This window comes from Danio aesculapii, chromosome 20, assembly GCF_903798145.1.
Source record: "Danio aesculapii chromosome 20, fDanAes4.1, whole genome shotgun sequence".
Taxonomy (NCBI): Eukaryota; Metazoa; Chordata; class Actinopteri; order Cypriniformes; family Danionidae; genus Danio; species Danio aesculapii.
In genome coordinates this window covers 34,922,694-34,922,942 of record NC_079454.1, presented here as the reverse complement: position 1 = coordinate 34,922,942, position 249 = coordinate 34,922,694, and positions in this window count along the sequence as shown.

The following is a 249-nucleotide window of genomic DNA, read 5'->3' as shown; positions in this document are numbered from 1 at the left end:
CTTGATTCGCCAGCTCTGTATTGGGGTTCCAAAAGCTTTACGAAACGGGTCAAATATAAGCCTAGTCAAATTCATTGCTCAGGTTATCGGGGTGTTTCTTACTACATACACGCATCACGGAAAAATGCTAATCAAATGTCAGCATTAAGCTGGTACTTGTTTTACTTAATACGTCGATGCGTAACCCCCCCTTATACTTTAAGTGGTATCGCTCAAAGCTTCGCGCCGTTTTGGTGTGCCTGAACTCAT